This window comes from Carlito syrichta, unplaced genomic scaffold, assembly GCF_000164805.1.
Source record: "Carlito syrichta isolate Samal-C Ts95f unplaced genomic scaffold, Tarsius_syrichta-2.0.1 Scaffold307324, whole genome shotgun sequence".
NCBI lineage: Eukaryota > Metazoa > Chordata > Mammalia > Primates > Tarsiidae > Carlito > Carlito syrichta.
The window spans coordinates 373,229-385,348 of NW_007251420.1; positions in this window are offsets into that span (position 1 = coordinate 373,229).

The following is a 12,120-nucleotide window of genomic DNA, read 5'->3' on the forward strand; positions in this document are numbered from 1 at the left end:
TTTTTTTTTTTTTTTTTTTTTTAAATAGAGACCAGATCTCATTCTGTCACCCCAGCTGGAATGCAGTGGTATGATCATGGCTCACTGTAGCTTTGAATTCCTGGTCTCAAGGGATCCTCCCGCCTCAGCCTCCTGAGTAGCTAGGACTACAGATGTGCACCACCATGCCCGACTAATTTATTTTCAAAAATTCTTTTGTAGAGGTGGCGTCCCCCCTATGTTGCCCAGGCTGATGTCATACTCCTGGCCACAAGCCATCCTTCTGCCTCAGCCTCCCATCGAGCTGAGATTATAGGCATGAGCCACCCAGTCCGACCTATGCATTTTCTTTTTTTTTTTCAGTGAGGGTCTCACTCTCTCATCCAGTCTGGAGAGCAGTGGCATGATCACAGCTCACTAGAGCCTTGATCTCCTGGGCTCAGGCGATCCTTCTACCTCAGCCTCTCGAGTAGTTGGGACTGCAGGGCACACCATCACGCCTGCTTAATTTTTAAAATTTTTTGTAGAGACAAGGTCTCGCTATGTTGCCTAGACTGGTCTCAAACTCCTGGGCTCAAGCAATTCTCCTGCCTCAGCCTCCCAAAGTGCTGGAATTACAGGTATGAGCCACTGTGCCTGGTCCATAATTCTTTTTTTTTTTTTGAGTTGGAGTCTCACTCCATGACCCAGGCTGGAGTGCAGTGGCAAACTCATGGCCACCCCAGCGTCCGACCTGCTAGGCTCCGGTGATCATTCTGCCTCAACTTTTCAAGTAACTGGAACTACAGGCAGGCACTACCACGCCCAGTTAATTTTTTGATTTATTGTAGAGATGAAGTCTCGCCAAGTTGTCCGAGCTGGTCTCGAACCCGCAGGCTCAGGCAATACACACACCTCGGCCTCCCAAAGTGCTGGGATTACAGGCTGAGCCACCAAGCCCAGCCCCCGCCTTTAAAAGACATATATTAAAGTAATTAAGACATACTAATCCATTTTCCCCCTTTTGTACTGTAATGTTTATTTTTTATATTTATTTCCAAATATAGGAAAGCTCTCCCCATATGTTTTATATGTTGAAGTTGCTTGAAATAACTTATATTTATTACCACAAGGGTAATATGTCTCAATAACTAATGACAATTGTGAAAGTTGTGAATTGTACAAAAACAATTATAAAGAATTAATGGGCCGGGCTCAGTGGCTCAGGCTGTAATCCCAGCACTTTGGGAGGCCGAGGTGAGTGGATTGCCTGAGTCCGCAGGTTCGAGACCATCCCAGGCACTTGGCAAGACCTTGTCTCTATAATACATCAAAAATTAGCCAGGTGTGGTGGCGCATGCCTGTAGTTCCAGCTGCTTGGAAGGCTGAGGTGGAAGAATAGCCAGAGCCCAGCAGGTCGATGCTGAGGTGGCCGTGAGCGTGCCACTGCACTCCAGTCTGGGCCATGGAGTGAGACTCCAACTCAAAAAAAAAAAAAAAAAAAGAGAGGGGAACATGCCTGCATGTTGGTTTCTCATAGTAATAAATAATGAAATTACAATTTCTTTTTTGAGACCTAATTTCTATATATTTGTCAATGACTGTTAAAACTGATCATCTTTGCAGATTCATGTTGGATAAATAACACAGGCATGTGAGTTGATCTGCAGTGACTCTATCCTCACTCATAGCTTATTGAAGAAGAAATACACGAGTAGAAAGAGATGCAAACAAATGGAGAAGTTTGGCAGAGATTCATTAAACCCCATTCTGCAATAAATTCTGGAAATAGCAATAATGTCCATGTCTGTTCAAGATTGATTCTGGTGGATTTATTATTATTTTTATTGTTGTTGTTTTTGAGTCAGTGTCTCACTCTGCCACCCAGGCTTGAGTGCAGTGGCATGTTCATGGCCACCCCAGCGTTGACCTGCTGGGCTCAGGTGATCCTTCCGCCTCAGCCTTCCAAGTAGCCAGAACTACAGGTGCGTGCTACCACACTTGGCTAATTTTTTGATTTTATTGTAGAGACAAGGGCTCACCAAGTTGCCCTGGCTGGTCTTGAACCCGTGGGCTCAGGCAATCCCCTCACCTTGGCCTCCCAAAGTGCTGGGATTACAGGCTTGAACCACCACACCTGGCCTAATTTTTTAAATTTATTGTAGGTCTCGACAAGCTGTCCAGGTTGGTCTCAAACCCCTGAGCTCAGGCAATCCTCTTGTCTCTCCCTCCCAAAGTACATGAGCCACCACGCCCGGCCCCAGCAGATTTAAAATGTCTCCAAGTTAAAAATTTTAAACACACAAGAAAATTCCAAAAGGTCACTCAGGCACAGAATAAAAGAATTGAACTAATTCAAGTTCTATTTTTTCATCCTTATAATCACTGTGCTACCACTGTTACTTCAAATGTACTGTTTAAAGCAGGATATATGACAACACTGGAGTTGGAGACACAAACTACACTTGAAGCCAGAGCCAAAGATTCAGAACCTTTACAATTTTAACTCTTAAAACATGCGGCAAAGCCAGGTGTAGTGGACACGCCCGTAGTCTCAGCTACTTGGCCGCTGAGGCGGGAGGATCACTTGAGTTTGAAAGTTTGAGGTTACAGAGATCTGTTATGGTGTCTGTGAAATAACCACTGCATTCCACCCAAGCAGCATAGCGAGACTCCATCTCTATTTTTTAAAAAAGCATGTGGGCCGGGCTCGGTGGCTCAGCCTATAATCCCAGCACTTTGAGAGGCCGAGGCGAGAGTATTGCCCGAGTTCGAGGGTTCGAGACCCACCTGGGCAGCTTGGCGAGACCTCGTCTATCCAATAAATTTTAAAAAATTAGCCAGGCGTGGTAGCGCACGCCTGTAGTTCCAGCTACTTGGAAGGCTGAGGCGGAAGGATGCCCAGAGCCCAGCAGGTCGAGGCTGCGGTGGCTGGGAGTGTATCACTGCACTCCAGTCTGGGTGACAGAGTGAGACTCCAACTCGGAAAAAAAAAAAAAACATGCGGCTAACAAAATGTGGTATATACATACAGTGAAATAGTATTTAACCTCAAAAAGGAGTGAAATTCTGACACATGGCGCAACATGGATGAATGTAGGAGATATTGTGCTAAGTGAAATAAGCCAGACACAAAAGGACAAGTACTGTATGATTCCACTTATGTGAGGAGCCCAGGGTAGTCGAATTCATAGAGACAGAAAGTAGAATAGTGGTTGCCAGGGACTGAGAGGAGGAGAGTGGGGAATTGTTGCTTAATGGGTACAGAGTTTTTGTCTCAGATGATGAAAAATTCTGGAGATGAAGGCCGGGCACTGTGGCTCATGCCTATAATCCCAGCACTTTGGGAGGCCGAGGTGGGAGGATTGCTTGAGCCTGCAGGTTTGAGACCAGCCTGGGAAACTTGGCAAGACCTTGTCTCTACAATAAATCAAAAAATTAGCCGGACATGGCGGCATGTGCCTGTAGTTCCAGCTACTTGAAAGGCTGAGGTGGAAGGATCACCTGAGCCCAGCAGGTCAAGGCTGCGGTGGCCGAGAGCGTGCCACTGCCCTCCAGCCTGGGTGACAGAATGAGACTTCAACTCAAAAAAAAAAAGAAAAACTCTGGAGATGGATGGTGGTGATGACTGTACAACCATGTGAATGTAACTAATGCCTGAATTACACTCGAACATTTAACTTGTATATGGTTAAAATGGTAAATTTTGTTCTGTATGTTTCACCACATGAGAAAAAAAATTTTTAAAATGACAAAATACCACTAGGCACGGTGGCTCATGCCTGTAATCCCAGCACTTTGGGAGGTAGAGGCAAGAGGATTGCCTGAACCCAGGGTTTGAAATCAGCCTGGGCAACTTGGTGAGACCTCGTCTCTACAATAAACCAAAAATTTAGCTGGGGGTGGTGGCGCATGTCTGTTATTCCAGCTATTTGGAAGGCTGAGGTGAAAGGACTACCTGAGCCTAGCAGGTTGAGGCTGTGGTGGCCATGATTGTGCCACTGCACTTCAGCCTGGGCGACAATGAGACTCCAACTCAACATAAATGAATAAAATAAAATGGTAAAATGAATGCCAAGGGAAAAACCCACTTTAAGCCTAATAATAATAATAATAATAATAATAATAATAGTAATAATTTTTAAAGCATGTGGCTATGTCCACATATGTCTGAGGCTGAGTTGGGATTAATTTGCCTTTAGAAATTTATGTTTTTTTAAAAATCAGCCCACATCATACTTTGAGAATTTAATGTTTATTAAAATGTGTGAAACCGAAGTTTATGTACTTTAAAAACTCAACAGGGCCAGATACGGTGGCTCACACCTGTAATCCCAGCACTTTGGAAGGCTGAGATGGGAAGATCACTTGAGCCCAGGAGTTCGAGACCCTCCTGGACAATATAACAAGACCCTGTCTCTACATAGAAAAAAGAAAAGAAAAGAAGAAAAAAAAAAATTAGCTGATGGTAGCAGTGACTTGTGCTTGTAATTTTAGCTACTCAGGAGGCTGAGGTGGGATTATCTCTGGAGTCCAGGAGACAGAGGCTGCAGCGAGCTATGATTGCACCACTGTACTCCAGCTTGGGTGACAGAGCCAGATCCTACCTTTAAAAAAGGTAAATAAATGAAATAAAACTCAGCAGTAACCACAGCAGTTGTCAGCACAGGACACCTTCAGCAGGAAGTGTTCCCTGAGCTAAAAACTGAGACCAGCTTCAGCACTCAGACTCCCTCCGACTCAACGGCAGTCAGAGTGATGATGCTGAAAACACAAATCCCATTGGGTCATTCCTTCGCCTACCGCATTCCTCCCTTCCCCCCATCACCTCTCCCATCCCATCTTCCCCTAGTCTCCTCCTTTCTCCCTTCCCACGTTCCCTGGGTCTCCTCGCTCCTGACCTGGGGCTTCAGCTCAGGCAACATGGCAAGGCCTTGTCTCGCTCTCTCTCTCTTTTTTTTGAGTCGGGGTCTCACTTTGTTGCCCAGATTGGAGTATGGTGGCACAAATCACAGCTCACTGCAACTTCAACCTCCTGGGCTCAGGCGATTCTTCCTCCTCAGCCTCCCTAGTAGGTAGGACTACAGGCATGTGCTATCATGCTCAGTTATTGTTTTGATTTTTTGCAGAGGTGAAGTCTTGCTATGTTGCCCAGGCTGGTCTTGAACTCCCGGGCTCAAGCAATCCTCCTGCCTCGGCCTCCCAAAGTGCTGGGATTACAGGTGTGAGCCACCACACCCGGCCTATTGGTTTTCTTTATTATTTTGCAATGACATTGTTTAGAATTGCCAGCACATGGGGAGGATACAAAGCAGCCAGACCTTTTAGTCTCCGGCGTGTCCTCGGCTCTGACTGAAGGGTATCTGATTAGGCCTCAGACACCCCCTGCACAGAGCCAAGCTCTGGCTTTTCCCTAACCAGCCCTGTTCTTCCTACTGCTCGGGCTGGTAAGAGCAAATCTTTTCTCCAGTTGTTTAGACCAAAACCTTGGCACCATCCTCGAGTCCTCTTTTTCCCTCACAACCCACGTCCAATCCAAAAACAAGTCCTGATGTACCTTCCTACTTTCAAAATCCATGATCTGACCTCTTCTTTTCATCTCTTCTGCTCCCAACCAGAGGACCCGCCGGATTCTTCACACACCCCTCACCGGTCTCCCAGCCTCTCCCTTGCCCATCTGGGGTGTCCCCTAAGATCTCTGGCTCCTCACCTCCCTTCTGGCTTCTCCTCCCTGCTGGCCCTGCTGTGTCTGAGTTCTCGGTGCCCATCCTCAGCCCCCTTCTCCCTCCCCGGCGGATCTCATGCACAATTTGGGCTTTGATCACCATGGACTGCTGAGAGTTCCCACAGTGGCACCCAGTACTCATCCCTGTCCTGGTCCCCGGAAACCTGGGATCATTCTCTTGCTAGGAGTCTCCTTGGACATTCAAGGGGTGCCTCCAACCCTTTATATTCCAAATGAGGAGAGCCTCTTCCCTGGGACACCCACAAGTTCTCCTCCCTCCTCCATACTTCCTGTCTTAGGGAACGACACCACCATCCACCCTGGTACCCAACTCTGAAATCTGAGAGTCAACCTAATTCCTCTCCCTCGTCCCCCTCCACATCCAATTGCCAAGTCCTGCCCCTCCCACTCCCTATGATCTCTCCAATCGCTTTCCCATAACCCCTGCACCTTCCCTCTGGTTTCTGTCTCACCTGTGGCCTCAAACCTGGCCCTAGTCTGGTTCCATCCTTCTCACTGCCACGTTCTTGGTGTGCTTTGCAAGTCCCCTCTTTGTCTGGCCCTGTCCACCCTTCCCGTCTCTTCCTGCTGGGCATCCTCCTCCCCGGAGCTACCTGTGTTTCTTGGATGGCCTGGACTCTCTCCTCTGGGACTTTGCAGGTGCTGTCCCCTCTGTCAGGAATGACCTCCTCTCATTTCCATTGGGTATTCCCTACTCACCCTTTGGCCACCCACAGTAGCTAGCTGATGACAACAGGTGTAGTATTTAATGACAATTAGTACACTGAGCCCTACATATGCCAGACACTGTACCAGATGCTTTAGAAATGTTAGTTCATTGAATTTTTTTTTTTTTGAGTTGGAGTCTCACTCTTGTCGCCCAGGCTGGAATGTAGTGGCATGCTCATGGCCACTGCAGCCTCAACCTGCTGGGCTCAGGCGATCCTTCTGCCTCAGCCTTCCAAGTACCTGGAACTACAGACGCACGCCACCATGCCCGGCTAGTTTATTTGTGATTTGTTGTACAGACGAGGTCTTGCCAAGTTGTGCAGGCTGGTCTTGAACTCCTGAGCTCAGGCAATCCTCTCGCCTTGGCCTCCCAAAGTGCTGGGATTATAGGCTGAGCCACTGCACCTGGCCCGTTCATTGAATTTTTACAACTATCCTAAGAGTTAGGTATAACTAATCCCATTTTACAGATGGGGAAACTGAGGCCCAGAGAAGTCAGGTAAAGCATATTGCCAGCAGTCACACAGCTTGTGGGGCAGAGCCAGAGCCTGGCTCCTGATCTGTCCACCTCTCTAAGCTGAGCTGCTTCCCCTGAGTTCCGTGATCTTGGTCTCAGCCTCGAGTTGTCTTCCTCCGGTCTCTTTTCACCCTCTTGCCTGGATCTGGCCTCCTCCCGGGAGCTCCCACCACACTCTGTGCCTTTTGAGAATAGTCACAGATTTTATCTGCTTCTCACTTTCTGACCCCAAGGACAGGGCCTGGGCCTCGTGTGCCCAGCACTCAGCACAGCACCTGCTGAGAGCAGGGTGCTCGGTGCGGGTTATATCATGTGTGGGACTCAGGCCTGTGGGCTGTGGATTGAGCTTTTGCTCAGGTTCCAAATGAGAACACAGCTTGAGTCAGATGCCTTTGCAGAAACGCTTCCCTGGCCCATTAGGAGCAAGGCATTACTGTCCAGGACTCTCCTTTCTTGACAGAAGGAACCACAGCTTGCACTGCCTTGGAGACTTCAGTCCTCATCTGATCTCATTCAAACATTGTTCTTCCCACAGACTTTTGATGACTGATTCCGAACCATTTATTCTGTGTTTTTTAATGTGAACTCCTACTATTCTCAAAAGGCAATCTCGGTCTCTATTCTTATAGTCTTCCATGGCCAGTTGCATCTCCCTATACATTATTTCATATTCTAACTTTTCTTTTTAGAGACAAGGCCTCTCTCTGTCACCCAAACTGGAGTGCAGTGGCACAATCACAGCTCCCTACAGGCTCGACCTCCTGGGCTCAGGTGATCCTTCTACCTCAGCCTTTTGAGTAGCTGGAACTACAGATGTGTGCCACCACACCAGGCTAAATTTTAAATTTTTTTTGTAGAGACCAGGTCTCATTATGTTGCCTAGGCTGGTCTTGAACCTCTGGTCCCAAGCAATCCTCTCACCTCCACCTCCCAGAGAGCCAGGATTACAAGTATGAGGGACTTTGTCCGACCACATTTTAAAATTTTTTGTAGAGATGGGGTCTTGCTATATTGCCCAGGCTCTTCTTGAACTCCTGGCTTCAAGTGATCCTCCCACAACAGCCTCCCAAACTGCTGGGATTACAGGGCTGAGCCACCACATCCAACCCCTATTTGAAGTTCCATAGTTGTTTTCTGTTCTCTGCAGTATTAGTTGTGCTTTTGGCTAGATAGATGGATTGTGCTTTTGGCTAGATAGATGGATACTACTTTTTCTGTTATCCAGCAATCTTGCTTTTGTTGAGCAGATGAGATATTCTTTTTAATCTTTCTGAAAGTAGATTGGGCCAGGTGTGGGAGGCCAACATCTGTAATCCCAGCACTTTGGGAGGCCAAGGAGGGAGGATCATTTGAGTCCAGGTGTTCAAGACCTGCCTGGGCAACATAGTGAGAGGTCATAGCTAAAAATATTAGCTGGATGTGGTGGCACATGCCTGTAGTCCCAGCTACTCAGGAGTCTGAGGTTGGAGGGTACATCGCCTGGGTCCAGGAGGTCGAGGCTGCCTTGAGCTGTGATCATACCACTGCACTTTAGCCTGGGTGACAAAGTGAGACTTCAACTCAAAAAAAAAGTAGGTTGCAGTCATTGTCTAATGTATTGTATTTCTTGCAAAACACTCACTGCTAATCTTTGAATTTTTTTTTTTTTTGAGACAACGTCTTACTCTGCCACCCAGGCTAGAGTGCAGTGGCATGATCCTGGCTCATCACACCCTCGTTCTCTTGGACTCAAGTAGTCCTTCTGCCTCAGCCTCTTGAGTAACTGGGACTACAGGTGCATGCCACCATGCCCCACTAATTTTTTGTTTTTTTTGTAGAGACGAGGTCTTGTTATGTTGCCCAGGCTGGTGTTGAACTCCTGGGTTCAAGCAATCCTCCTGCCTCGGCCTCCCTAAGTACTGGGATTACAGGCGTGAGCCACCACTCCCAGGCAGAATTCTTAATGTTTGTAGTTCTCTATGTAGTAAAGCTTTTTATTAGTTTTAGATAACTTAGTTTCTGGTTTATTCATACTTCCCTGAATAGAATCTTGTTATATCTTTGTCATTATTGATACTTTTCTTTATTTGGAGTAGTTTTGTAGTTTATGAAAATATATATTTTTTGTTTGTTTTTGAGTTGGAGTCTCATGCTGTCGCCCAGGCTGGAATGCAGTGGACTCATGGCCACCCTAGTGTTGACCCACTGGGCTCTGGCGATCCTTCCACCTCAGCCTTCCAAGTAGCCAGAACTACAGGCACGTGCTACCACGCCTGGCTGAATTTTTGATTTATTGTAGAGACAAGGTCATGCCAAGTTGCCTGGGCTGGTCTCAAACCTGAAGGCTCAGGCAATCCACTCACCTCGGCCTCCCAAAGTGCTGGGATTACAGGCTGAGCCATCCAGCCCGGCCCTATGCAAATAGGTATGATCAAGGTATGAGAGGCCGCTGCCCTGGCCCCCGGCTTCAAAGGGCTCTGCTGTGGTTTTCCTGCAGCCTGCACTACTGCAAGTTGCTAAGAGTGGCAAGGAGAAGCAGGATTGAAGACACTGAGGAGGTAAAAACCAGAGTTGGCTGGTGTTAGGATGTGACAGGGAGAATAATGGGAAATTTGGTGGAGGAATGAATGGTCAGCTTTAGGTGTACTGGATTTAGGACTTTGGCCCAAATTGCCACCTAGAATTGTCTGGCAGCCCCAGCTCATGAGAGAGATCAGAGTTACATTTGGAAATCATTGGTATTAGGGTCATAGTTGAGGTCTGGTTACTGAAAAAGGCCTCTGAGAGAAAGCATGTAGGCTGTGGAGACAACAGTCGATTCTCTTAGGGGCATTTGTGTCTAAAGGACATGCGGTCACAAAGGGGTCCATGTAAGGGGATAGAAGGCTTCAGGGTCTTGGGACAATGGAAGGTTACTTCAGAGAAAGCAGTGAGAACAAGGATGCCTGGCCTAGAAGAAAACTCTTTCTGGAGATACAGGGTACAAGTGAGTAGGTGGTATGGGCCTTGAAGCCAGGAGGTTGCCTATACCTGAAGATAAGTGGTGGTGCTAGGAAGGAGTGGGAAAGAGGGACAGGGAGAGCAGGTGACTGGGACAGACCCAAGAGCATGTGACAGGGAGAAGCCGCAGAAAGGGGTCATGGGTGAAGTATGTTCTACAGAAGCACAGGAGTGAAAGTCGGTGGTGTGGCGGGGCTGGGTGCTGAGAAGCTGGGATTAGTGTGTGCATAGTAAAAAATGATGGCCAAAAGGAAGATGATTTGAAGAATAGATGGAAATTGGGTGAGCTTGTTGGGCATGGGGTTGGGTCTCTCAGGAGAAGGAAGCAGGCCTTTGCCAAAACTTCTGAGGTGGGAGAGGGGTCAGAGCTGGAGGAATCCAGGCTTTGACAAAGTGACACCTTTCATGCCTTTTCTGGTGTCCTTGTGGCCCTGACAGGAACAGACACTGGATTGTGTGTTTGAACATGTTTTCAGGGTTTTGTTTCCTCCTACAGGGTGGTGTGTGCCTATTATTTTCAGTGTACAATGGAAGACATAAAGGTGACTAACAGCTTTTGAGTTTACGAAACCTACAGGGGCATCTGTGGAGGAACTTGCAACACGGCTGTTGACGGAGTCGTGTAGCTGGGGAGGGTAAACCAGGATTTTGACAAAATGAAGGTTCAAAATAGGCAGGATGAGTTAAACGGTCCACTTAAGATGGCCAAATTCAAGTGCTGCGTGAAGCATTAAACAAAATGAATTGCATAGACTGAAGTTGGGGGATCTGATTGGGGGTTCACATAAGAGGTCACCTTGTGGCCCAGCCACTCTCAGACTCTTTGCTGATGTAAAGTTTTGTATATGTCAAGAGTTATGATAACTTTTATCACTGCCATGTCCCGAATGCCTGGTACTTTTACTTCTGTAGTTTTTTTTTTTATTCTTATATCAATCATGTGTTATCATTAGCCTGGTTTTTTTGTTGTTTTTGTTTCTCCAAGAGACAGGGTCTCACTCTGTTGCCAAGGCTGGGGTGCAGTGGTGTGATTATAACTCACAGCAGCCTCGACCTCCTGGGCTCAAGCAATCCTCTCACCTCAGCCTTCCAAGCAGCAGAGACTACAGCTTCTGAGTTTACATACCACCATGCCCCAATAATGTTTTTTTTGTGTGTGTGTGTGTAGATGAGGTTTCACTATGTTGCCCAAGCTGGTCTTGAATTTCTGGCCTTAAGCGATCCTCCCACCTTGGGCACCCAAGCACTGGGATTACAGGCGTGATCCACCATGCTTGGCCCTCATTAGCCTGTTTGATAGACAAATAAAATGACATAGGGAGGTGAAATGGGTAATTTCATTTCACAGTTAGAAAGTGAGGGAGCAGTATTATTTCCAGGCCACAGAGCTCTCAGGAAAACTCAGCTGCTTAAAGAGCTGGTAAACCTTGGTGTGCATTTATAAAAATGGCATATCCAGATCTCAAGGCTCCTTGGTGTCTCTGTGCTCTTTAGTTGGTACTTGGCTTGAATCAGCCAGACCCTATCCGGAACAAGTTGTTCATCTCTAGAGATCCTAATGTGAATGGCATTCTAGGTGTGAACAGAGGGGGCCAGGGATGGGGTAGTGGTGGGTGAGGTCAGGACCTGTTATAGGAACGCTCACGGAATTAAGGATGTAGTCACATGGCAGAGGGGTATATGTCTTAAGAGTGGAAAAAATTCAGTGGGTGGGACTTACATGGAAGATTTAGATTGGTTCAATTTATCCTTGCAACAAGTTGGGTTGTTTGAAAAGACAGGGATGATTACATGCTTAGATATTCATACAATGAAATGCTAGAACTACTTTAAAAGATGTAGCTCTGTATTACTGATAAAGATATTTTAAGTGAACACTACTGAAATCCTCAGAGAGGAAAAAAGATATTTTAAGCCAAAAATGATGACACTGTATTATTGTATTTTATTAAACAATATTGGCCGCGTTCAGTGGCTCAGCCTATAATCCCAGCACTTTGGGAGTCCGCGGGTTTGAGACCAGCCTGGGCAACTTGGCAAGACTTCATCTCTACAATAATACAAAAAAAAAATTAGCCAGGTGTGGTACTGGGTACTTGGGAGGCTGAAGTGGAAAAATTGCCAGCAGGTCGATGCTGGGGTGGCGTGAGCATGCCACTGCACTCCAGCCTGGGCGACGGAGACTACAACTCAAAAAAAAAAAAAAAAAAAA